This window comes from Pongo pygmaeus, chromosome 22, assembly GCF_028885625.2.
Source record: "Pongo pygmaeus isolate AG05252 chromosome 22, NHGRI_mPonPyg2-v2.0_pri, whole genome shotgun sequence".
In the NCBI taxonomy this organism is placed as follows: Eukaryota; Metazoa; Chordata; class Mammalia; order Primates; family Hominidae; genus Pongo; species Pongo pygmaeus.
The window spans coordinates 56,859,955-56,886,843 of record NC_072395.2 but is presented as its reverse complement, the minus strand read 5'-3'; the positions used below and the strand labels follow the sequence as shown (position 1 = coordinate 56,886,843).

Genomic DNA, 26,889 nt, shown 5'->3' with positions numbered 1-26,889 from the left:
GGTTGTTTTAAATTGATACATTTTGAGGTAGTTTGTTAGATAGTAATATGTAAATGATACATAAACCTAAATATATAAATGAATCCTAATTAAAATAGCAAAAGCTCCTCCCCCCAGCCCCAGAACTAGACATACTGATTCTATAGTTCATATGGAAAACTAAACAGGAAAGAAAAGCCAGGAAAATAATGAAAAAGAACAAGAAAATAGCCCTAAAATACATTACAACATCTAGAAAGCCTCAATAATTAAAATAGCACAGTACTGGCTTATCAGTAGACATGCAGACCAACAATTGAGACTAAAGAATCAATGTTTCACTGACTAGGAGCAGCTGTCTGGGGCAGCTCAGCACCTGGAGCAGAGTGTGGATCTGCAGCCACTGTTTGGGGACTTGGATCCCATGTGCACGAAGCACTGACTACAGGTTAGTCAACAACACACATCTCACATGATCCATTCCATTTCTATTGTATTTGTATTTCTATTGTATTTAGATACTGATAAAATAAATAAAATACAAAATTAACTTAAAACCACTGCTAGGTTCATGAGAATCTTTTAGCATTGCCTATTTTCTCAACCAATGGATTTAAAGGCATAATTACATGACGTACCTAAAACCACTCTTCCAATTCTGGATAACAGAACCCTGCCTTTTGCAACACACAAGTCACTGTGGGTTACCTACCTGCCACTACCCACTTTGCTGGTAACAGAACCTCCTGCTATTATGGCAGCGCTCACTCTTCGATATGGGAGGGAAGCCCAGCCCCAGATCTAAGCCATAAAGGTAATCCCATCCCCTCTTTGAGCAAGTGATCCAGGGATGGGATGGGCATGTGCCCTGGGTCCAGCCAGGGAGAAGTCTGCGGGGGTTTTAAGGGAGGCTTTTGCTTTCCTAAGACAAGAAACAAATACCTCTGGTCATCCCCTTTGTCGTTCTTCCCTCCCTCGGTGAGGAGGCGGTGTCTGAAGGTGCAGGAGCTACTGTGGGCACGTGAAGCTGTAGGCGTGAGGACAGAAGACCAACACTGTTGGTAGAAGGTGGAAGGTCCCAGGTCCCCTTAGGGTCTGGGGAGCAGCTGAGGTCACACTAGCAGCTGCCCTCTTCAAGAGGTGGGGAAGACAAGAGGTAACGGTAAATCACTATCTCTGTTACCTTTGGCTGAAAACACACCTTACATCATCAACAGCTATGACTCTTACTCACATGGGCCTGGCATAGAATATAGATGCTTGATCAATGTTTTCTAAGCGAATGGCTCATATTCAATATACATTTGTGAGAAACAGCCAGCATAGGCTGGGCACGGTGGCTCATGCCTGTAATCCCAGCACTTCGGGAGGCCAAGGTGGGCAGATCACTTGAGGTCAGGAGCTTGAGACCATCCTGGCCAACATGGTGAATCCTCGTCTCTACTAAAAATACAAAAAATTAGCCAGGTGTGGTGGCAGGCGCCTATAATCCCAGCCACTCAGGAGGCTGAGGCAGGAGAATCGCTTGAACCCGGGAGGCAGTTTTTTTTGAAACTCTGTCTCAAAAAAAGAAAAAGAAAAAAGAAACAGCAGCATGACTTCTTAGTCCACACTCGTTACATGCCATCTCCGTTTAAAGTTCCTGAAAGAACATCATCAATCCTGAAAGAGAGTCCATGGAGCACTTCAGCAAACAATCTCGTCTCAGATTCAAGGCCCTGACAGACACTGGACGAGCCCGAGATGGAAGTGACTTTGGACTCAGTGAAGAGGAGACTGCGACGTTTCCAGGCCTCACTGGAGATGCCAGGGGCGTCACTTCAGCAGGTAGAGGCCAAACAGAAGCTCCTCCCGGGCAGCCCTGGTCGGCCTCTCTTACGAGACCCACACGGCCGCACGTTCTCCTGACTGCAGCTTTGGGCTGGATCAGTAGCCCCAGGGCCCCCAGGCCACTTCTGAAGAGGGCGAGAAGCTCCCCGCCAGGTACTGTCTTACCGGGAATGGGAACTAAAGACCAGGGTCCTAAAGTTATTTCCCCAAGTTGTGTCTGCCACTGCATCACTGCCAGTGTAAACTGCAAACCCTGGCAAGAAGAGCGCAGGGAGGAGGCAGAGCTGGGCAGGACGAAGGGAGGATGAGGGTGCTGGTGGCCCGGGGTGGGAAGGCTGCTGGCCAAGGACCTCCAGCCCCCCACCCTCCCGTCACCTACCCCAGCTCTCTGAGCTCCAGAATTTGTCTCCTCTGGGGTGCTGTGACGGTCTCACTGGCCGGAGAGTGGTGATGTTGGGTGGGAAGTGGAGGGATGTGGAAAGCTCCCAGGGCCTGATGACGGCACAATGGACCTGTGACAAGCCTGCGGGCCTGCAGGACACAGCGGGCGCTTCCCACGCCAGGGCACGGCCATGTGCCAGGGCAGAAGAGCATTCTCCAAGGGTGGCAGACTTGTGGGGACCACACTCCAAAACACACACACGCCCATGTACACACACACACATGCACATGCACGCACACATAAAACAGTCACAGCTAAGTTGACCTAGACGTAATTTTCTTACAATGAACTATGCATTATAATAACAACTTTTACTCTACAGAAACAGATGGACATTTGCTGCATACTTTTTCATTAAACTGGTCATCAATGTCTCATGCACCTTTTTTCTTTTTTTTAAGGAGTCTTGCTCTGGCCCCTAGGCTGGAGTGCAGTGGCATGATCTCAGCTCACTGCAAACTCTGCCTCCTGGATTCAAGTGATTCTCCTGCCTCAGCCTCCCAAGTAGCTGGGATTACAGGTGCGGGCTACCACGCCTGGCTGATTTTTGTATTTTTAGTAGAGAAGGGATTTTGCCATGTTGGCCAGGCTGGTCTCGAACTCCTGACCTCAGGTGATCCACCCACCTTGGCTTCCCAAAGTGCTGGGATTATAGGCGTGAGCCACTGTGCCTGGCCTCATGCACTTTTCATTATATTTTGCAATTTACAAAGTTATGTAGGAGGTGGAATTCTGGTTTCTGCTGGGGATGTAGAGAGCTTGTCACTCCCACTCTCACAAGAATAAAGCCAGACAAACCGTAAGTTCTCGACTTTGCTTCATCCCATCAGAGACCTGAGGCTGCAGGACAACCAACTGGAAGCTGGGGAGAGACACGGCCTGCAGAGGAATGGCATTGAGCCCTCCCGTCTCTGGGGCAGTCACGGGGCATCATTGGTAAGAGGAGCTCGGCTGGAACCCCTGAGTCCTGGCAGAGGCTGAGTGTGTCTGGGGAGAGAGGGGAGTCCTGCGGGGACAAGGTGGAGGGCCCACCCTCCTGCTGGCTTCTCCTTGTGACCCCTGTCCAGCCTCCACCAGGTGCCCACAGGGCTGCCTGGGGATAAGTCCTGACAAAGCCACGCTCCTGTGCAAACCTGAGATGATGTAGGCATTCCACAATATTTTAAACAAAGAGTGCCTGGACCTTAAAGGTGTACTCATTATTTACAGATTCAAATGCCACATCTGTCATTCTACAGGCACCCTGAGGCACGGATTTGAAAAAATGCATTGATTCAAGATGGAATAAACTGAGTAGGTTTCAGAACAGCCACCCTTGGCCTGGACAGCACAAGAGCTACAGAGTGGCACTTCACAGGGCCAGCGACGACCCAAGACACGGGTGCCTGGGAAGGGGGCTCTCTGCGGGGACAGGGCTCAGAAAGGCCGGACCTGTCCTGAGCCACAGAACCAGGGTTCCCTGCACCTCGGCCGTCGTCTATCATTACGGCGCCCCGTCGGGATATAAACTCAGAAAATCTCAGATGCACAAACATTTTGAAGTAAAAGATAGTTTCTAAACCATTACTCAGACCAATAAAACGTGAAGTGAAATGAAATGTGTAATGTGAATGAAAATGCTCCACAGTCCCCAGTGCGCATAGTTCAGCCGAATTTGCTTTAGGGTGACGGCTGTCAGGTGTGCGATGGGCTGTGTGTCTCCCCTGAAATCGCACAGAGAACCCCCAAGCCTGGTAGCCGAGGTGCGACCCCGGGATGACCCCGGGACCCCGTAGGCCAAATCGCAGCCTTTTTACTTCCTGTCACCATAGTCCCCAGACTGGAAAATGGAGCTGGCTGGATGTGCACATATGCAAACTGCCACCTGCAGGGCCACCCATGCTGCCTCACCTTGTCACAGGTGCTGTTAAAATGTGCACTAGCCCAGCAGATGCCTCCAAACTGTGGCTACGGCTCTGCCCTCCCTCTGGGCTTCTGAGAAAGGATCCGACTTGCTGGTGTCAATCCCAGTGGTGGACCCCGAGGGACCCTTGCCTGCTGGAGCTGAGTCAGTGACGATGTCTCCAGGCGGGCTGGGGAGGGAAGCCCCTGAGGCGCATGGCCCCCCCGCACCTGGACGCCTCCCGCACTTGCTGTTCTAGAGGTAAGACGTGATTCATGGAAAAGCGCTGACATTGCACATCTGAGCTTTTCCTCATTTCCTGGCATGGTGTATTGACCTCCTCCTGGGCTCCCTCTTTTCTTCTGCTTTCCCCAAATCCCCAAAAAGCTTAGATGAAACCAAGTTTTGTTCTGGAATTTGTCCCTAATAATCCCACTGCATAGAGGCCGAGCACAGCTGTCTCCCTGCCTGCCTCCTGGCACATCGTTTCCTGTCTGAGGAACAAGCCTGGTTTTCTGTGCTTTTCTGGGGAACAAGCCTCTGTCTTTCTCCCCTATCAATCAGTACCACTTAGGAGGAGAGGCGGCCTTGCTGGCCACCCGGATCTGCCCCGCGCCGACTCCCACAGCCTCCTCTCCAGGAAAGAGAGTGCCCTGGAGTCCACAGGCAGTGCCCAGGGACAGCGAGGCCAGCGCCCGCAGGCAGGGATACACAGGCCATGCTGTTACCTTCCCTCTCTCTCTCTGCTCCAGATTCCAGGCAACCAGGGCCCACGGGGGAGGGACGTGTGGCCCCTGCCCAGCCGCAATGCAGGACCAGCCTGGGAACCACTCGGCGGCCACCTGGAGCCTGAAATAGCCATCGCTCCAGAGTAGCGAGGGCCGGGGCCTCCACTCAGCCTGCATTTCCGAGGTGGGGAGGGGCTGTGGCATTTAGGGCACAGATTCTGCCATGTGGGTGAAATGCTGGGGCCCTGGCACACGTGGTGCTGTGGGTCGTTTTCATACTTGGCCTGAGAGGGAGGGGTGGCTCCTTAGACAGGTGATGCCTGAAGTGGATGCTGCTGTCCTGAGGGGGCCCAGGAGAATACCCAGCTCCGCCGGGACCCTTGCTTCCCGAGGCAGCCTCATGGAACCCTCCCGAAGCTGCCACCACCGGGCCCAGGCACTTGCCCCTCCACTCCAGGTGAAAGACGCGGCAGGAAAGTGGTTTAGGTGGCGGAACGTTCCCTCCCTGTCTGCCTCTCGCCCTGGTTTTCAACACAGCACAGGCTTCTGACCTTGCTGAAAACGCTCTGGCCTCTCTTGATGTGGTAATAAGCTGCCACTACTGCCATCACCCATCCTACACCAACAGCACGCAGCCTGCCCCACCCCGACTCCAACCTCCCGGGAGTGCAGCTGCAGCCCCCCTCCTCCGTGACGCAGGCCGGGCGCAGGGAACCGAGGTGCCCCAGCAGACTCTTAGCGTGGCCTGGCGGCAGGAATGGCCGAAAGCCGAAGCTGAACATGGAACTTGCTGACCCCTGAGGACTGGCTTTCTCTTGAGGGTTCTGGGAAATCGAGCCCCAGGAGGGTGGGGACTGCCTGCTCACCACCGTGCGTGCAGGGCTTAGCCAGTGCCTGGTATACAGTAGGCGATCAATAAAATCCTATGGGATGGCAGGAGGGAGGAAGGAGGTTTCTGGTTTACAAGTAGAAAATGATGTTCCGGGTGGGTGCGGTGGCTCACGCCTGTAATCCCAGCACTTTGGGAGGCCAAGGCAGGTGGATCATGAGGTCAGGAGATCGAGACCATCCCGGCTAACACGGTGAAACCCCGTCTCTATTAAAAATACAAAAAATTAGCCGGGCGTGGTGGCGGGAGCCTGTAGTCCCAGCTACTCGGGAGGCTGAGGCAGGAGAATGGCGTGAACCCAGGAGACGGAGCTTGTAGTGAGCTGAGATCACTCCACTGCACTCCAGCCTGGGCAACAGAGCGAGACTCCATCCCCCCCACCAAAAAAAAAAAAGAAGAAAAGAAAATGATGTCCCAGCATGACCACGCACCCTGGCCACTTGGCCCTGGGGAGCAGGCCTCCCTCCCTCTGCTGTGGAAATGCCAGATGAACAAGGCTCTGCGGCCTGTCTTCCTCCATCTCCAACCGGCAAGAGGCTCTGAGGGCTGCCGGGACAGCTTTTTCTCTGTATAAAACGCAGGTGACGGGAGACAGAACAGAGGTCCTGGAGGTCTCCCTGAGCCCAGATGAGGCAATGGCACCACCCTGCCACCCTCCTCCCGCCAAGTGAGCCGCCGAAGGGGGCTAAAGACAAGACCCCACCTGACCACAGCAGCCCAGGGTGATTGCTGCACCCTAGGGTGACCGCTGGCAGGTGTGGCTGCAGGGCGAGGCACCCAGCTGCCACTTGTGGGGTTTTCTCAGCATTCGGAGCCCCCGCTGCCCATTAAGAGCAGGTCTCTGAAGATGAACAAGAAGCCGCTCTTTTCATGTGGACCGAGAACAGAGGGTTCCTGGTCCAGAACCCCGTGCTCAGAGAGTCACACACTGAACACCAATGGCCACCGCAGGGGTGGGTGTCTCCAGGAAGAGCTGGCATTGTGGGCTCCCTGCTGTCCGTCGCCTGGTGCCTGGGCACGTGTGGCGAACGCAGGGTGGGCAGAGGTGCTTCAGGAGAGCCTCGTGAAGGACGCCAGACTCCCAGGCTCCTGGTGAGTGGCCAGCCCTCCTTCCTGCTCTGGGAGGGAGCTGGCGAGGCCTCCCTGGACCCGTGGTGCCACCAATGCAGAATTGCCCCTATTACAGGCCCAGCACCCACCGTGAGGCTCAACATCTCTGTCCCCACAAAAAAACCAAGCCGCCTCTGTGGCCCTCCAGGTCAAACAGGATCAACAGGGACCTCACAAGCCCACAGGTTCCAGAAGCTCCCAGGTCGTACTGCAAGTACAACTAAATGGCACCTGTGGGTACGCTGCCACGGCGCAGGCCACCACTTGAGGCCTCGAATTCCACAGGTAACTTACCGAAGACCTGAGGGCAAACGAGAAATGCACATCCTTGGAAACGCTGTGGGTGAGGAGGTGGCATAGCCAGTCCCCTGCCACCTGGTCAGCAGGCTGAAGCTGAGAGGCTTGGCATTACATAAGCCAATTACGAGCAGCTGCTCAGGTGCAAGGCTGCACTTTTCCCAGACAGAGGCGCTCTTTTCCCAACACATAACAGGTCTTTTATCATTTTGAGCATTTGTGAAACTGCATAGCTCAGCCACGAATCCCAAGAAATGACTTGATACCCTGCCTCTGCCCAGGTGCCGGGAACGGGCCGTGGAAGCTGCCAGAATCGCCCGCTCGCCAGGGCCAGCCTGCCCTATGTGGCCCCCGTCACACTCGCGGTAGCCCCAGGTTGAGGATGAGTGAGCGGTTGCTCCTGGGGTTTTGGAACCCTCACCAATGACCGCCCCCTTGCTCAAACTCTCAGAGGCCTCAAATCCCGGGCTAATTTGTCTCCTAAATTCCACACTTAGGTTCTGTTTGTTTTTTAGAGATGGGGTTTCGCTCTGTTGCCCAGGCTGGAGTACAGTGGCGTAATCACAGCTCACTGTGGCCTTGACCTCCTGAGCTCAAGGGATCCTCCTGTCTCAGCCTTAGGATTCTTTCGGCTCTGGGTAAACCTCTTTGTAAATAGTATTGATCGTTTTTACATAAACTGAGTCATGGGGAAGACTGGGCAGCCTCCTGCCTGTGCCACCTGCAGTGACCCTCCCTGCTGTTAGCAATGGAAGTGCATTAATCGGATCTATAGAAGAGAAAGCTTCCAGATCAGAGAGAAGCAGCTCCTGGCCAAGTGTGCACCAAGAAAAACAAACACAATCTAGAGTGGAACCTCCAGGGGAGCTTGGTCTCTTCCTAGGAAATCACCCCATTCTCTGGCTCTAGAAAATAAAGTCACCACCCAGACTTGGGGTTTTTGGGTCCCCCCAGCTGCCCCCTGCACCACCTGGTACCATCATCACACACCCCATGGACAGAGGCTGGCATGCATCTTGTGCCCTTTGACCCTCTGCAGAAACGGCAGGCAGCATCAGTGTCCCATTTTACCAATGAGCACTGGAGGCCTGGAGCACAAACACCCCGTCTAATCCCAGCCCGGAGACACAGCGGGGCTGGGACCGAATCTCTGCAATCCTAGGCCAGCGTGATCTGTGACGCCTGCTGATTCTCAGCTTCTGCTGTAAGAGCCGGCGGGGACTCTGGTCAAGGGCAGCCGGGAAATCGCCTGCGATCACCATAAACCAGCCCATCAGGCAATGGGTGTGACAGAGCAGCGCCACTTTGATGGTAACTACACATTTTCTGCTCAGGGTGCAGATCACCATGTAAATCAGCCACCCTACAGCACCTGCCTTGGGGGGCAGTGGGAGTCTGTGCCCATGCATCGGGCACTCGTCCTTCCCAGGACATGCCAGGCATCTACAAACACCGCCCAGATGGTATGAAACCGCTCAGCTCCTTCAGGAATGTTCTGAACAAAAACCCCTTTGCAGAAGGATGGGAGAGCCGCCCAAGGACCCCAGGAGGGATCAGAATGAGCGCCTGCCATCCCCTGCTTCCCTACCTCCCAGGAGTTCCCCTGCAAAGGGCTAGGCAGGGTTTGTTGACATGCAGAGAACGGTCCAGAGCTGGAAGAGGAGGGGTGCACACAGTAAAGGCCCCCAGGACTGCCCAGGCCCCGGCCTCACTCACCAGTAGAAGTAATAGGCCAAAGCCACCGCCAGCAGGGCCACACAGATCCCTGAGAAGAGGCAGGCTGGGTAGCTGCTCAGCATCTTCAGCCCTCGGTCCTGTGCTGCCTGAAGCCAGTGAGAAGGACCTGCGGGGAGCAGGTGTCGGCCTGGCCGAAGGGTGAGGAGCCGAGCTCAAGCAGAGGGATTAGGACCTGGCCTGAGCTGCCCAGGCTTGGCAGGGACTGTGGCCACCCAAAGCATCTGCTCAGCAGGAAGTGGGTGCCGGGCACCCCCAGGGTGCCACCTGCATGGCCAGCACTGTCCTTCTAGTCACAGAGACCAACTCAAGGGACCCCCAGGAGCGTGCTGAAGCAGGACGTACACACGGGTCTGTCCTGCGCACAGCTGTGGGCTCTGCCGTCGGGGCACCGGCTAATCCAATAAGCAGCTTTCAGCCAGGAGCTGTTCACTGTAAACAGGCAGAGTCACAGGGCCAGCCAGGATGCAGGTCAACGAGCCCCACCCCTGCACGGACCCCTAGGACCGGGGACCTGAGAGTGCTCACATCTTCCTCCTCACAACACCAGTGTGTCCAGGGGCCAGGTTGTGGGTGAGTTGGTGAGGTCTACCCTGTGCTCAGCCGTGGGCTAGCAAGATCCCTGAAAGGCCTCCAAGTGATAGGCAAACGTCCTGCATGTGGGGCATGGCTGTGGGCTCAACAGAGAACAGCCGCCCAGCCTGCCGCACAGGCCAGGCACCCGCGACACTCGCTCCAAACTGCAGCAAGGTTTGCTAAACGGTGGTGCTCTGGGTCCCATGTTCGGGGCCCCCACGCTGGAAGAGCTGTGGGGTGGGCCGCCTCTTATCCTCCAGGAAGTCAGGCACGTCCCTCCACTCTCTCCAGCCTGAAACCTCTCAATCTGAAATGAAGGAGTTCAAAGGCTAAACTAGGGAGATGAGATCAAAGGACCCAGGGACCAGAGCATCGCCAGGGCAGGAGGCTCTCGACAACACACTGTGTGGGGGATGGGGTGTTACTAAGGGAGCGCCCCCTGGAGGCCCTCGACAGCACACGGGAGCGGGGATGGGGCGTTCCCAAGGGAGCGCCCCCTGGAGGCCCTCTACAGCACACGGGGACGGGGATGGGGGTGTTACTAAGGGAGCACCCCCTGGAGGCCCTCGACAGCACACGGGGACGGAGATGGGGTGTTACTAAGGGAGCGCCCCCTGGAGGCCCTCGACAGCACACAGCGATGGGGATGGGGCGTTACGAAGGGAGCGCCCCCTGGAGGCCCTTGACAGCATACGGGAGCGGGGATGGGGCGTTACGAAGGGAGCGCCCCCTGGAGGCCCTCGACAGCATACGGGAGCGGGGATGGGGCGTTACGAAGGGAGCGCCCCCTGGAGGCCCTCGACAGCACACGGGAGCGGGGATGGGGTGTTACTAAGGGAGCGCCCCCTGGAGGCCCTCGACAGCACACGGGAGCGGGGATGGGGCGTTACGAAGGGAGCGCCCCCTAGAGGCCCGGCCAATGCATTCTCGCTCAGGGTCACGGGGCCACAGTGGGATAAAGTGAAAGTCCCTGCTCGTGCGTCTCCCATGGCATCAGACACAAAGAACCTGTCCCCAGCAGGGTTTGCCCAGGACGCTCCCCCAGCCTGGTCGCAGCCCCATCCCAGCCCTGGTGCGGCCCCTGTGTGCTCTGTGGGAAGCTGTGGACTGAGAGGTGGGAACTGCTCAGCTCAGTCCTGACATGCTCAGCCTTTACTTCTGTGAACCTGTGAACCTGGTGGAGGAGAGAGCGTGATGGGGCAGCCGCAGCCTTCCCAGGCCTGGACGAGCCCCTCCTTCCCCCTCAAGGCTTCAGGTGACTGCATCCCTGGCCAACACATTGACCCCATGTGACTCCACATGACACCCAGAATCGCCCACTAAGCCACTCCTGGATTCCTGACCCTCAGCAGCTGTGTGAGATAACAGATGTCTGTTGTTTTCGCTGCTAAGTTTGTGGGTAACTCGTTACACAGCAATGTAACAAACACGATAAGGCAACCAGGCAGATCAATATGAGACGCACCATTTACTGGAAGTATTGGATGACTATTTATAGGGCTGGAGTTAGTGTCTGAACAAAATAGAAGATTTGCAGGCCGGGTGCAGTGGCTCACACCTGTAATCCCAGCACTGTGGGAGGCCGAGGCTGGTGGATCACCTGAGGTAAGGAGTTTGAGACCAGCCTGGCCAACATGGTGAAACCCTGTCTCTGCTAAAAATACAAAAAAATTAGCACGCCTGTAATCCCAGCTACTCAGGAGGCTGAGGCAGGAGAATTGCTTGAACTCGGGAGGCAGAGGTTACAGTGAGCACTCCAGCCTGGGCAACAAGAGCAAGACTCTGTCTCAAAAAAAAAAAAAAAAAAGATTTGCAGATTCAAGAATTCTGACTTCTAATCCTCAGTACATTCCTCAGTACATTCCTTCTATCCCAATGAGCAATGTTAACTAACTTAGCTCTCTAGTGTGAAATGCACACCATGGAACCAAGACATTCATTTAATCCTGTTAGCAGCCCAAGAAACCCGAGAGTGTGTGTGTGTGTGTGTATGTGTGTGTGTGAGACAGAGAGAGAGAGAAAGTGGGGGAGAGAAGAGAAATGCAGCCCTCCCACCAGACAACAGCAAGCGTGTGAGCTGCTTCCTCCTCCCTCTGCAGCGAGGACCCACACAACTTCCTTAGTCCAGCACTGTCTGCACAGCCACCCCAAAATATGCAAATACGACTGGCTGCCCACACAACCTCTGCCTGGCACTTCTTCTAACAAGACCCTGCCTGAGGTATAGGAGGCAATGGCTATGCAGAAGTCATCTGGTTTCATGGGATGCGTCCTAATGAATGCCTTAGAGGTAGTTAATGAGAGAGAGAGGAGTCTTTTGGAGCTTCCAGAAAGGTTTCAGCCCCTGACAAAAGGTTGCAAAAAGAAATTTCCCTTTTCCTGTCCAGGCATGGTGGCTCACGCCTGTAATCCCAGCACTTTCAGAGGCAGAGGATCACTTGAACACAGGAGTTCAAGGCTGCAGTGAGCCACGATTGCACCACTGCACTTAAGCCTTAGTGACAGAGGGAGACCCTGTCTCCAGAAAAACAAAACAAAACAAAACAAATCCCTTTTCCTGACATCAGACTTCTCTGTATCAAGTTGTGATGGCTGGTGCAGAGGCAGCCATGATGTCACCTCAAGGAGACAGGCCTACAGTGGAAAGCAACCTAGAGGGTGGCCCAGAGGAGGAACGGATATAGCCAGGGGCCTTGCGTGCCTCCGCCAAGCCAAGCAAAGGCCAGCGTGGAGGAGCTGACCCCTGGGGCTTCCCACCTAGGTCAGCTCAAGGCAGATTCTGCTACTTTCAGCTCAATTCACCAGCGCCCCAACCAGTGGGCCTTTGGAACTCACACATATCTAGGGACGAACTTCTTATCTACATGCTTTGCATTTCCCAAAATCCAAAAGTCACTCATGGGTACCCCTGTGATAACAGCAAGCCTGAGTTTTCTCCAGGACCACAGGAAGCCACAGGGTCAACGTTCCCCCACCCGGGAGTGCCAGCCCCACTCAGGTTTGCAGGCGGGGTGTTCTTTTATCTTAAAGCAAACATGGCTACCATTCAGAACAGTACATGAATGGAGAATTCCTTTTAAAAACAAAACCAATTTCTATTAGAGAAAAATACTTGGGGGAACCAGCGTCCCAGGGACCCACAGCCTACTCTAAATATGTCATTTTTTTGTTTTTTTTAAGAAAGAGGAAAAAAGCTTATTCACATCATGAAGATTTTAACAAATTTTAGGGCAAGGAAACAGGCCGTGCAGTTGCAAATACACAGGGAAGCCCTTTTCGCTGAGGCACAGAGGCCTGGGAGCCGCTCTAGGCGGAGCTGACGCGGGAGAGCCAGGCTGGCGCCAGGCACGGCTCCACTCAGAAGCACTAGGCCTCCGTGCCTCCAAACAAGAGCTGCGGTCAGGAAAAGGAAAGGATGTCTTGTTTTTGCCAAGGTATCTGAAGTCTCTGTGGGCAGCAGCTGGGTGAGCTTTTCAGCTGTGATAGAACAGAAGCATTATAGGGGCAGAGCTCATTCACGAGCAGGTCTTTGAACACAGGCATTACTGGCGAGCCACCTGATTCTCTCACTGTGTCTTCCTCTGCCGGAGAAATCCTTGTACATGAGGAGACAACTAAAACTTGCAGCTTTGACTCCCAGGTCATTCTTCCAGAGGGAGGCACTGTGGCCATGTGCCAGGAGGGCAGAGGCACTGGCCCCACGGAGGACAGGAGTTCGTTCTCAGACAGATGAACGCTGCAGGTGCGCCCACAGAAAAGTCCACAGCCCCCAGTAAACAATGCCGTGCTCGCCACTGCTAGGGGAGGCTCAGGAACCCGGCTGGGGTGGGAGGCCTGGTGCCAGCCTGGTGTGATGTCAGGCACAAGGGGCTGGGGCCGCACTGTCCTCCCCTCTTCCTGCTTTTGCTTCAGTCCTGGCCTCTTTGGGCTGCAGAGCTGGGGTCCTGGCAGGTCACCTGACTTTTCTGGCCTTGGCTCCCTCTCTTTGGAGTGAGCAGATTGACCACAACGGCTATCCCCAGGGGTGCCCGAGCTGCAGGTGTCGGGGCCAGGGCCAGGGCCGCAGCCTTCCATGTGACCCTGCAGTGGAGCCTGGGCCTGGCTTAGGAACAGCTGGGCGGGCTCTGCTACTGTTCTACACTCTGGCTTCCGACTCGAGCCGCCATCAGGGAAAAAGCCTGGCATGATCTGTGTGCTTAGCGCACCTGGAGAGCCAGGGCACTGCCCCAAGCCCCGAGCCCTGGCTGAGGCTTCTCCACTCCTTAGTCTCCAGAGTAGCAGAGATGCTGTGGGCCCGAGTCTGAGCTCCTCCATGGCCGCCTGTGATGATGAAGCCAGGTTGTCGGAGCCTGAGAAGCAAGGCTGTCCTTCCTGCCCCACGCCTGGGTCACTGCCTTTCTCGTGATAAGGAAAAAAAAATCCCTTCCTGGGAGAGTCGTTCCCTTTCCATGTCTGAATAACAGACTCCCCAAATGCCAGGCGGACCCAGCCCTGAGGCCCCAGAACACCCCTACCGAGCGGTGAGCATCTGTGGGCCCGGCCTCAGGTCTCTCCTAGCTCCGCGGCGGCGCTGGTGCCCAGTACTGAGTGCAGAGGCCGCCCTGCAAGCCACTCCTGGACTTGACCTCTAAGGCCACTTCTCACTGTAAAAACTGTGGGGACATTGTGGGGCCTATGCTGGCCCTGCCCTCCTCCTCAACGGCTTCATGCCTGCCAGGGCCAGGCACTTGGGGGCACTCCCAGCTGGGGACCCCGGCTCAGCCTCCCCGGGGCTGGAGGGAGGCGGGATCTGGGTGCTGCTACTGGAGGGCACTGCCCCTGAGGGTCCCAGCTCTTACATTTGCTTTTGTGGTGTGTCCTGAGCCTGCCTCCTGCTCCCTCGCCACTCAAGGCCACCACACGGCCCAGTGTGTGACACCAACCGATGACCGCACAGCAAAGCGTGCTAGCGCTGCACGGCACTTTGGTGACTTTGCTGAGCTCTCCAGAATTGCCAGGTGCTCCCCACTGCTTCCTCATGCTCTCAGGTGAGAAGCCCCCTCTGTCCAGCCTCCACACTGGTTCTGTGTGTGGCATGTGAGTGGTGTGGGTGGCGTGGATGGTGGACGGCACATGGGTGGCATGTGAGTAGCGTGGGTGGTGTGAGTGGCGTGGGTGGTGTGAGTGGCGTGGGTGGCGTGTGAGTGGCGTGAGTGGCGTGTGAGTGGCGTGGGTGGCGTGTGAGTGGCGTGGGTGGCGTGAGTGGCGTGGGTGGCGTGAGTGGCGTGGGTGGCGTGTGAGTGGCGTGGGTGGCGTGTGAGTGGCGTGGGTGGCGTGTGAGTGGCGTGGGTGGCGTGTGAGTGGCGTGGGTGGCGTGGGTGGCGTGTGAGTGGCGTGATGTGATATGGCAGCACGTGGGTGGCATGGTGTGGCTTGCTTTGTGCTGTAGCTCCTCCACCATGGGCACGTGGCCTCCTCATGCTCCCAGCTACCTGAATATCGTCCTGCTCACGACCAGGACTTGAGCCCGCCCCTCCGCAGTTTCCCGCTGTCCCCTCCTCCGCCCCACCACCATCACACACCTCCTAGTCTTACCTTCTGGTTACCCCAGGGCCTAAAGGAAACAGTTCTTTTCTTCCAGGTCCTTTCCTGTCTCTGACACCTAAGCCATGCTGACTGTATAACATCCTAGTGGAGGCCCAGCCTCCTGACTCTACCAACGAGGTTGCACTGCCACGCAGGCCAGGGCCAGGCAGCCGACGGCCTGGGGACTTGTGGAGCCTCTGTGGCCTCTTATGAAGTCACCATCCCTGAGCATGGGCACAGCAAAGGAAGACAAGGCCTGGAGGCCCCTCCTTCCGCCCTTGGGAGGTGGAGACAGGCACACTGCGGTGAGAGGGCTGGTGTGTGGGAGCTGGTACTTGGGGGGCAGGCGTGCTCGGGGAGCTGGTTCTCAGGGGACTGGCATATGGGAGCTGGTACTCTGGGGGCTGGTGTTCAGGGGGCTGGTGCTCAGCATGGGGGGCTGGTGCTCGGGGTGGGGGGAAGCTGGTGCTCTGGGGGGGCTGGTGCTCGGCACAGGAGCTGGTGCTCAGGGTCTGGTGCTCGGGCGGGGAGCTGGTGCTCGGGGGGCTGGCGTGCCGGGCACCCATGTCTGCCTGTTCTCCAGCATCCAGGTCTCAAAACCTCATCACCCAAACCACCAAGAATGAGCAATGCGGGGCAGACACCTGCTCCACTGCCCCTGCCCTGGTACGGCATATGGCAGCCGGTCATGACTGAGAAAGGAAGTGGCACACCAGGTGCGGCTGGCCCACACCGGGCCAGCACATGGGGACCCCAGGCTATTCCAGACCAAGGGCCTCCTCTCGTGCACCCACAGACCCCGTCTTGCTGCTCAGTTCTAACCCTCCGGCGTTTCCATGCCACTGTCCACTCTCCACGTGAGGCTCGTGGCAGGCGTGGGAACATCATCCTGTGGCTCTTGCAGCTGGTGCTTGGGCCTGTGCTTGGATGGAGGCCGCCGGGGCCTCTGGGCATCTGGTATGCAGCGTCCTCTCCTGACTCTCCCCTCACCTTTCCCATGTGCTGCCCCTCCCACAGTTGCTGCTACATGCCGAGACTACTGGAGTCTAACCCCAGCGCCACCCGCTTCCAAGCTGTGCCTCAGTTTCCTCAACCACAAAGAAAGAATAACAACACACGGACGCCAGCAGGCTGTGGAGAGCCAAAGACCCCCGGGGTGCACTGAGAACAATGCTGGGCATGGAAAATGCCAAGAAGCAGCCAGGAGTATGATGACATCATCGATATTCCCAAACCTTTCCCCATGGAGAAAACAGATGGCAGAGCTTTAAAAAAAATACACGACAAAAGCAAACATAGACCACTGGGATTACAGCAAACTAAACAGCTTCTGCATGACAAAGGGAGGGACAGGGTAAAGAGACAACCCCCAAGTGAGAGACAACCCTGCAGACCACATGCCCAATGCAGGCCCAGCATCCACGGGATAAAGGGGCTCAGACTCAATAGCAAGAAAGCAAACGGCAAAGGATCTGAACGGCTGTGCCTCAGAAGGAGCCACACCAATGGCCAGCAGGTTAACGCAGAGCTGTTCGGCATTATTAACCATCAGGGAGAAGCAAATCGAAGCCACAGGGAGGTGTCATTTCATGCCGTTCAGATGGCTATTATCAAAAAGACGAACGTAACAGGTGTTGACGAGAACGCAGAGAAAGGGGACCTGGCACGCTGTGGGGGAGAGAGAGCATCAATCTGTGTGGCCACTATACAAACCATCTGGAGGTGCCTCCAAAAGTCAAAAATGGAACTACTGGCCCAGGGCAGTGGCTCACACCTGTAATCCCAGCACTTTGGGAGGCCAAGGCGGGTGGATCACTTGAGGTCAGGAGTTCGAGACCAGTCTGGCCAACATGGTGAAACCCCATCTCTACTAAACATACAAAATTAGCCAGGAATGGTGGCGGGCGTCTGTAATCCCAGCTACTCAGGAAGCTGAAGTAAAAGAATCACTTGAACCCAAGAGGCAGAGGTTGCAGTGAGCCGAGATCGTGCCATTGCACTCCAGCCTGGGCGACAGAGCAAGACTCCGTCTCAAAAAAACAAAAGGAACTACCATAAGGTCCAACAATCCCACTTCTGGGTATGTATCTAAAGGAACTGAAATCTGTGTGTCAAAGAGACACCTGCGCGCCCGTGTTCACTGCAGCACCACCCCCAACAGCCACACAATGGAGGCAGCCCAGGTGCCCACCAACAGACGAATGGATAGCGAGCGTGTGGTGCGTAACACTGTGTTATTATTCAGCCGTAAGGAAGAAGGAAGTCCTGTAACTGGCAACATCACAGACAAACCTGGTAGACCTGACACTAAGTGGATAATCAGCCAGTCACAGAACGACAAATCCTGCATGACCTCACTCACATGAGGAATCGGAAACGGGGATCTCACCAGAACTGAGAGGAGCAGGGTGGTTACCAGGGGCTGGGGGCTTGTGCAAGGACAGGCAAGGGAGGTGCTGATCAAAGGGAACAGTTTCAGTTAGACCAGAGGGATGTGTTCGTGATCCACCGCGCTGCGTGGTGACCAGTTAACAATAATGTATCATGTTTCAAAATCGGGAAAAGAATAGATTTTTAACATCCACACCACCAAAAACGATGTTGGTGAGCTGATCGCTATGTTAATTAGCTCAATTAATCTTTCTACAATGTACACATAGATCACATGGTACTCCATAAATATACACAATTATATTTTGTCAATTATAGATAGATGACAGATAGGTAGGTAAGTGGGTAGATAGACACACACACACACGAGATCCTCTTCAGGTAAAAAGCAGAACGGAAACAAAACCTCAACCTGTATGGAACATTGAGATAGTTAGAGCTTTTCATCATGCTCTTTACAGCAAACCTAGAATGTTTAGAATCATGGTTTTACTATTTTGAAATAATGGATTTTGGCATAAGACCTTTGCCAAAATCCCCTTCTGGTGGTGTCTCTGATGAATGGGAGCTGCACTGTCTGAATCCTGACGACGGTGCCGGCGGCTGGGGATGCTCAATGTCAATCAAAGCTGAAGCACGTGGCAGTTCTCTGCCTGGGAGTCCTGCTAAAGTGGCTGATGTGGCATCCTACTCGCACTTGGCTCTTCAGTTTTTACCTCCACATCTCTTTTTTAAGGTTAAGAAGAACAAAGCTCATCTGAACATATTACCCAAACAAATGTCATAGGAATATAATATCTCCTGATTATTTCCCTGGACATGGAAACTTAATGATTTATACAAAAATATTAAAAGAGAAGAACCGAGTATGTCGATGCAATTTCCTGGAGGCCTCCTCAGAGCCGCAACATAAAATGGAGTGTTTTTAGGATGTCAATAAAATCTTTCTTCAGATAAACCCCATGAAGATTTCACATTCCCTTTCTCACGCCAGTGACCGAGCGAAACTCCAGGTGTGATTAACTTCCCTCACCCCAGCAGTGCGAGGTCACTAGCACCAGACACGGGGAACGTGGGAGGACCAGCACGCAGGTGTCACTGTGACACCATTTCTAAAAGGTCTCTGTTTCCCTCGCTGACACTCCACCTCGTCCAGTGTCCGCCCCGACCCCGGGTCTGGACAAGAAAACTGACCTGGAGAGCAGTTGGGCTGTCCAGTCACGAGGCCCTCGAGAAAAGGCAATGGCAAACCCACCCCAGGGCCCCACGCTGAGTCCCTGACGAGCCTCAGACGTGCGTTCACCCCAACTCTAGAGCCCCCACAGCCCCTGCCCCAGGATGTCACGTAGGAGGGCCATAAAAACAATCTGTAATGCGGAACAGGAATATGCAGGAAGGAGGTGGTGCCCGCCCGAGGGGACAGGGCAGCAGGCCCCTTGCGTTTGTCACCAGCAGCTTGAGGACCGCACGCTGCCTGCCGTGGGCCACCCCGGCCACCGTGAGGAGCCACCTCCTGCCGCCCCAGGGAGGGGACACTGGCCCCTACATCAGCCCCCTGGGAATGTGCCAGCAAGCCCTGCTTCCCTCTGCTCCCCTCGGCCCAGGTGTGCACCCCCACCTCATCCCCGCCTTCCCCTCATCCCGACAGAAACACCCACCCACCCTCACCCCCCCAGGCCTGCCCACTGTGGACACCCAGAATCAGGAGCTGCAGCCTCTGAGTTCACTGGGCAGAGCTTGCTGCCCCCAAGGTCTGAGAGAGGCCCAGAGAACAGGGACAGTAAGAAAGATGACGTTGCTGAGACACACCACAGCGAGGTCCCATGGGCCACGCTGAGGTCACATGGGCAACCCTGAGGTCACACTCAGTGGCAGGTGCTTTACACAAATGATCCCTCAGCGCTCAGCACAGCTCTGCCCCGCTAGCTCCACTGCCTCTCAAAATAATCCTGCCCAGGACCACAAAGTCACTGGCAGGCCCAGGACAGGGAACCAGGCTGCACTGGTATTGGCACCTGAGCCCCCCACCCCACCGTGCGGCATCTCTGCCCTGAGACCTCCCACAACTGTGTCCCCAGGGGCAGGGAACTGTGGAAGGGGAACCCAACTTCTCTCTGCCTTAGACTCTCCGTGGAGTGACGGTTGATAACTCTATTCCCCACTTTCTTCAAAGACACTGTGGATTCGTGACTTCCCAAATGTGAAAACGGGGCTGCATGATGCACACAGAACCGCCAGGACAAGGCACCTTGGGCTCCAGGAGGACAGGCACTCAAGTCCTCTCTCCAGCATGCCTGGGCTGTCGGTGCTCCAGAGAACGCGTCTGTCACCTGCAGCCCAGACAGTGTCTGCTGCATTTATGAGGTTAATGAGACACTGAGCTTGCTGGGAGCACCATCTCACCAACCTGTTTATCTAGATTTAGCTTGGCGCTCAGCCAGGCGGGAGCTGTCCTCAGGCCAGTGACACGGGCAGGACCTCAACAGAGAGGGTCGAGGCCCAGCACTCACGGGCCCCACAGCCCCTGCTGCCCATCCCACCCACCCTCCAGTCTGAGGAATGCGGGCCGCGCCTTCTCCCTCCATCCCAGGGAGGAGCAGCGTCCATAGGCCAAGCCTCTGCAGGCGTCCCCTGTCCTGCCACGCACACTGGCTCTGGCAGGCCGCGTCCGGTTCTGCAGGGACCAGGCCTTGCCCAGGACAGCGGCGCCCGGGGGAGGTGGCTTTGCTGTGGCCAGCAGGCGGCACCGTCTTGTTCTGTGTGCCAATCCCACTTGCCCTTCACATCTTTCAATAAACAAATAAGGACACAAATAAAAATAGAAGTCCCACCGTGGGAAGGCTCCTGGCTTTGACTCGCTCTGGGGTCAGCGCGGGCCGTGGTGGCAGAGGCTCCAGGAGTGTGTGGTGATGGCAGGGAGCGGCTGACAGGGTGTCCTTCCAATCCACATGGGGACAGGGCGCGGGTTACTATGCAAACCAAACAAAGCACACACAGCCCGCGTGCGGCCCAGAGCCAGGCCCGTCTCCAGTGCTCTGGAGCCCGTCAGAACCGTCTTACACTGCTGCTGCCGCACGGCTGTACATGCCCTGCTTCCGTGAAAGGTGGGCACACAGTGCTCCCCACCCGCATGAGGCACCTGCTACGGGAGCAGTGGCCTCCTTCTGAGGGTCACAGGGGACTGGCTATCGGGGCCCCGCCACTCAGGCACCTCACACTGAAATAACGAGAACGCACGGAGTTTTAAAAATATGGTATGTCTGGCGAGGGTGGCACACTCTGCTTCCTGAATTGTGTGGCCTCCTAACGGCAGTCACAGTCACGTGCAGACAAGGTGGGGGTGGTGAGTACACACAGCCAAGGAACCTGCCGGAGCCACCTAGGGTGGGGCCAAGGCACAAACTCCGTAGGGCAAAAAGAGGATTGGTGTGGGAATAAATTTCAGCTCATTGTGAAACAAAATTAGACAGCGCCTTATCTGTAGTATCCGTAGGTAGCCAAACACACGCAAACACACCCTCCTCAGTAAATCTGATGACGTTTCCAGTAGCGAGTGCCCCGGCTTGAAACACATCCCAGAAGGAAAACGCCTACATGGAAAGTGATTTCTAAACAAGATGTAGTTTCAGACATGAAATCTGTTGGAACAATTATCACGATTCTTAAAATGCATATGTATCAGCTTGCTCTGAGTAAAAACACTTAAAACCTAAGTCAAACCTTCAGACAGAGCAGTGAACTGCATGGATCATTGCAGCCTACGGGTCAGGAGAAGCAGAGGCCTCTGTCCCCAGGTGGGAGGCACTGACCCCTCCAGAGGGCTGCTGCCCACGCTGGTCTGCAGAATCTCTTGGTGAACCTTACCCTATTTCACTCCCTCCCTCGGGGTGAGGGGGGTGGGGAAACAGAACTCGGCTGCCCCCTGGAATGACGGGGCTTGCCACCTTGCCTGTGTGTATATTCCTTAACGCTGTGTCAGCGTTTCTCAGCAGGCATTTTCAAAACAGTGACCGTGTCAAACTCAGGGCAGGCGTACGCCTGCGGGCCCCGGAGAAGAGGGCCCCTGCGGCTGGAGTTGAAACCATCATGCCCTTGGCCTGCCCGAAATCGTCCCTTCTTATTGTGCAGAGGAGCCTTCCATGTCCGGCAAGGATCACAGCTTCCAGTGGGCCGAGTGGTTATTCCGTTTCTGCTGCGTCCGGGAGCTGCGTCCAGCTGGTTCAGCTTCCCAGGGCACGGGGCAGCAGGCGCCACGTCAGCCCTGCCAGGATGCAACAGGCCCAGCTCCTTGGAGAGGGAGGGTGTGTTCTCCTCAAACACCAACAGAAAGAGTTCCAGAATTTGGAGCAAGGCGTTCGAACTTGAATTGTGTGGCCTCCTATAGGCTGCGGTACCTGTTCCCAGGCACGTCGGTCGCCCTCACCAGGCCCCTCTGCAGGCCAGGCCCGACCTGGCAGCTCTGTGGCCCCATATTTGCTCCTCACGGAAGCCCTTACACCTTACAGATGAGGAGACCAAGGCACAGAGAGGTTCAGCAGCTTGCCCAAAGTCACACAGCAAGTCAGTCGCAGAATCAGGACTCAAACCCAGGCCATCTCACCAAAAAGTCACTGCTCCTATAGATAGGAGCGAAGGATCAAAACCCAACCAAAGTGCTTATCTCACATCTTCATGGAAAGGAGGTTTCCCATCAGCTGAGAACACTTCAGCCTCTAACTGGAAAGAAGCCTGCTGCGATTTAAGATGGGAAGAGCAGAGAGGCACCGGGCACTTGAGACAGAGCTTCCTTTTGTTAACTTCTAAAATCAGGTCTCGATGGATTGGGAAGAAACAAAAATTCAGCCCTCCAATCAACCTGGAGCACCAGCCCTGACAGCCTCACAGCCTGGGGGAGATAGACCCACCCAGTCCTTCAGCTGCAATAGAACATTTCAAGCAAAAAACACTCCAACTTTTAACTCTGTGGGTTTTTTTTTTTAAGATTTTGTAAATTTATAAATATATATACCTACTATGTACCCACAAAAATTAAAAATACAAGATTTTGTAAATTAATGCTATTTTATAAAAGAGAGTAATACCCCTTGCAGTGAAAATTTTAAACCAAGACGAGGTACATGGTCAGAAGGGAACGCTCAGCCCTCACCCCGTCTCCATCCCCAGGACTGACCACTGTTCAAATCTGGTATTGGCTGGTGGCTCACGCCTGTAATCCCAGCACTTTGGGAGGCTGAGGCAGGCAGATCAGGAGTTTGAGACTAGCCTGGGCAACACGGCAAAACCCTGTCTCTTTTTTTTTGAGACAGAGTCTTCCTCTGTTGCCTAGATTGGAGTGCGATGGCGCGATCTTGGCTCATTGCAACCTCAACCTCCACCTCCTGGGTTCAAGCAATACTCCTGCCTCAGCCTCCCAAGTAGCTGAGATCACAGGTACGCGCCACCATGCCCAGCTAATGTAGCAGAGACGGGATTTTGCCAGGTTGGCCAGGCTGGTCTTGAACTCCTGACCTCAAGTGATCCACCCACCTCGGTCTCCCAAAGTGCTAGGATTACAGGCATCAGCACTGTGCCCGGCCCTCATTTTTATTTAAAAAAAAAAAAAAAAAAAGCAAAAGCCGGCATAGCTCACAGAAGCTACCCAGCAGCACGACACAGAGCTCTTTTCTTAAATGCTGCAGCATGGAAACCTAGGAACGCGCGGCGGGGGCTAGGGGCTCCTCTCGTGCATGCGTGGCCCCTGAAGCTGCCTGTTCTCTGGGAGAATGAAACACCTGAGCCAACGCTGGGCCACTCCAGGGGATCCCGGATAAAATCACCCCCAGTCCTGCCACACAGATGCACACGCCCTCCCTGCTGGACCACCCCGCTGTCCTACATGTTACCTGACGTGGTCCCCAGAGAAACAGCTTGCTCAGCCAACAACGGCAGAGCGAAGGCTCAGCACCCCCTCGCCGCCAGCGCGTTACTCAAGAACGCTCCAGATTTCACCGCTGCTGGAGGGCAGGGCTGAGGGGCTGGAGTCCATGTCCCAAGCAGGCATCTGTGTCTCAGGCAAAAGTCTACAGATGACATGTACCGTGGTGCTGACCCAGCGGGAGAAGGCAAGCCGCAGCCACCGTGCCACTGCATGCTCCGGTGGCCACAGTAAAACACACAGAAAGGTGGAATTAACTTTAATGATGTGTTTTACCTAACCCAACATATCCAAAATATCAGACTTCTCCATCGGACACTGAAATCCAATACCTATTTCCAGCTCTCAGGGCCTCACACGTGGGCCTCGCCGCTTCTCCCGGGCAGGCAGTACGTGGGGCCGGCGGCCACCACACCAGAGAGGCCAGCTCTGGGTTTGTTATTCCCAGGACATTTGCAGCGGACGAGGCTTGGCCTGCCCTGACGGAGAAGGCGGAGTGGACTTGGGAGTCCTGCTGTGGCACGCCCTGACAGAGCTCTGTGTGGGAATGTGGGCGCTGGAGACAGGTGCAGGCCAGATGCATGAATGTCACAGGTGCCCAAGTCAACACAGGGTTATGAGGTGGAGGGGCAACAAGCCACGGGGCTACAAAGAGTCAATGCCCCCTGAGGAGACAGAGCGGAGCGGGAGGTGCTGGGGCTGGGGCTGAGGAAGAGCCCAGCCCAGAGGGCACAGACTTGGAGACAGCATGGGGTCTGAGACTAGGACCCCAAGCTCCCGTTCTCCCTCCCCCTGTTGTCTACCCACAGTGACTCAGCCGGGGAAGACAAGAGAGTTCTGCTCAGGGGCAGCCCCGCTGTCCTTACCTTGTCGGACCCAGGGGGCAGGTCCCTGGCTGGAGTGTGTGAGCAGCAGGAGGTGGCAGAAGCGTGGGGCCCTGGTTTTATCTGCCTGCCCAGGCTGGGAGGGGCAGGAGGGTGGGGAGGAAGAAATCTTGCTGGATCCTCTGTTGCCCGAGGAGGGGGCAGGACTCTGCCCTCCTCCCCCTCTTAACCCAGAATCTCTGCAAGCCAGGACGGCAGGAGCAGCCAGCACCCACAGGAGGGCCCGGGACAGTGCCTACGGCTGCCCATGGCAGCTGGGCCGGCGCCAGCGAGGGGAGAGAGTCCTGCCAGGGTGGGCGCCATGGCCGTCTTCCCGTTCTCATCATCACAGAGAGACTGACCAAGAGGACATGACCAGGCCCCACACTCACAAAAGAGGCCAAGCCAGAAGTCGAATGACCGACCATGTGTCGGCACCCTGGCTGAAGTGCGGTGAGGAAGGACTCACAACGAAACAAGAAAATGCCTCTTCTTACACAGCTCAGGTAAAAGGTCAAAGACACAACAGGGCTTGAAATTGTGACAACACTGCCAGGTTGTAGGAGGCTCTGGCTGCCATCCCAAAACGCACCTTCCCACACACCTCTCCAACACGACAGCCCTGGACTCAGCCCACAGGGTGACAGCCCAGGCCCCTTGCAGCGGGGTGGGGCTCAGGGGGAGTCTTCAAAAGAAAAGCCCAGGCGTGCCCTTCTTGATTTTCCTGCCTGGAATGCAGATGAAACAGCCGGGGCAAGGCAGCCATCCTGAGACCAGTGAGCCACAGCTAGGACAGAAGCTGGGGCCTGAGCATGATGTTGGAGGAGGCCAGGGTCTCTGCGGCATGGCGGGGCAGTGGCCCCCACCCCGACCGCCTGATTGCTAACAGGAGGAAGATGGATCTGCTGTTTGTGAAAGTGCTTGCGAAGGCAGAGCCTGCTCCTCACGGGTGCGGACCTGGGGAGCTGTGTGATAAGCAGCAGATATTTGTTGGTCTTAGTCCCTGGTTCCTGACACAAAGCTCATAAATTCCTTGTAATTTCCTGAGTGGGAAGGGTTACAGGAGCATCATTTGTTCTATTTGGTTCTTGTACAAAATTCTTAAAACCTTACATTTTCCTGCCTGGGCGCGATGGTTCATGCCTGTAATCCTAGCACTTTGGGAGGCCGAGGTGGGCGGATCACGAGGTCAGGAGATTGAGATCATCCTGGCTAACACGGTGAAACCCCGTCTCTACTTAAAAAAAAACCAAAAAAATTAGCCGGGCGTGGTGGTGGGCACCTGTAGTCCCAGCTACTTGGGAGGCTGAGGCAGGAGAATGGCATGAACCCAGGAGGTGGAGCTTGCAGTGAGCTGAGATCACACCGCTGCACTCCAGCCTGGGCGACAGAGCGAGATTCCGTCTCAAAAAAAAAACAAAAAAAAAAACACCTTACATTTCCTACAGGATGGGAGCATCTACTGTTACTCCTAACAAGCCCCTTCAATCCCACCTGAGTGACAGGAGACTTGCGGGGGCCCTCGACAGCACCCCCCAGCCCCCTGCCGTCCTCCAGGAAGGACGGGGGCTGGAGACCAGGCTCCCTCAAAACTCTTGTACAATGGACTTCAGGGTGGTGAATTCAACCACATGCTGGGAGGCCCGTGCACCACAGCTCCCCAGGGACAGAAGCCCTGGTACCCAGGCTCCCCCAGGCCTCACTCTGCACCCCTTTCCCCCTGGCTGTCCATCGGATCCTTCGTAACACCCTCTACAAGAAACCAGCAGACACAGCTGGTGTTTCCCTGAGTTCTGTGAGCTGTCCTGGCAAATGATCAAACTCGAGGGCATCATGGGAACCCCAGCTTCCAGCCAGTTGGGTCATGGGTCACAACCTGGGATTGGCATCTGACAGTGGGGCAGTCTTGTGGGACTGGGCCCTGGCCCTGGGGGATCTGACGCGTCAGAACTCAGCGGAATTGGAGGGCGCCTGGGTGGGTGCCCTGGAGCACTGCTTGTGGGGAAACATCCACGCATCTCTCGGCAGAAGTGTTCTGTGTTGAGTGTGAGAGTGCAGTAGGGAGAAAATCTTTTTTTCCTTTTCACAGGGGACAAACTAATGAGTATTAAACTATAGATCCTGACATCAGCACAGGCTGCTTCCCGAGGCATTGCCTGGTCCCTGAGTGCATGAATCAGGAGGTCCATGGAGTGCCCCCGAGACAGCGACTCCCCCACCCCCTACTTCATGCCAGTGTCCCCTCCTGCAGCACAAGGAGCCCTGGGCACTGGTGGTGTGCTGGTGGGCACAGGTCCCCGAGGCTGCGAGCCTCATGGCACGCCTGGCCTGGATTCCATCCCCCTCTAGGAATGAACCCAGTGCTCTCTGGGTTTGTCCTCCTTGTGCCAGCACAGACACCCGCAGCTGGTTTTCTTTGGAAAGCACACCCTTCACAAAGTCTAAAAACCCTGTGTGAGCGTGGGGAGAAAGAAACAGGGACTCCTGACACAGAACAGACGCTCGCACTCCAGAGCCCACCCCGCTGGGGACAGGCGCCCCATGCCCAGACCCCAGGCCGGCTCTGCCACCACCACTGGGCAGCCGGTCATATCACACAGCGAAAAAATGCAGCCAATCCTCATGGCAGCTCCTATGCTGACGGAGTGCCCTGCTCGGCACATGGCTCCTGGGCCGCAGCCCCTGAGCT

At 55.7% G+C, this 26,889-nt stretch overlaps 1 protein-coding gene across 4 annotated transcripts in view; it reads right to left on the bottom strand.

Annotated features, from left to right (window-relative positions):
- AGPAT3 (1-acylglycerol-3-phosphate O-acyltransferase 3) overlaps positions 1–26,889 on the bottom strand; it is a 121,543-nt gene that overhangs the window by 36,902 nt on the left and 57,752 nt on the right. Inside the window, exon 1 of one of the 4 annotated variants that reach the window (XM_054468566.2) lies at positions 24,204–24,221. The exons of the other annotated variants lie outside the window; for them this stretch is intronic. The gene's annotated coding sequence lies outside the window, so the exon portion shown is untranslated. Of the gene's footprint in view, positions 1–24,203; positions 24,222–26,889 lie in introns of those variants that run through there. 4 annotated transcript variants of the gene reach the window in all.